Consider the following 260-nt stretch of genomic DNA (forward strand, 5'->3'; position numbering starts at 1 on the left):
AACATGCGCAAGGTCATAGTCTGGTTTGCGTGACAACGCATCAGCCAAAGCATTCTGCTTTCCCGGCTAATACTTCACCTCGAAGTTATATTCCGCAAAGAAGGATAGCTATCTAGCTTTCCTCTGGGAGAGGTAGGGCGACTGGGTCGCAGTGCGTAGTGACGCATGATCTGTATAGATCACAAACGGCTTGGAGCCGGGGAGGTGGACCCTGAAGTTGACAAGTGCATACTTCATCGCAAGTAGCTCCTTGTCATGAA

This window comes from Plasmopara halstedii (genome assembly GCF_900000015.1).
Source record: "Plasmopara halstedii genome assembly, contig: Scaffold_672, whole genome shotgun sequence".
Classification (NCBI taxonomy): domain Eukaryota; phylum Oomycota; class Peronosporomycetes; order Peronosporales; family Peronosporaceae; genus Plasmopara; species Plasmopara halstedii.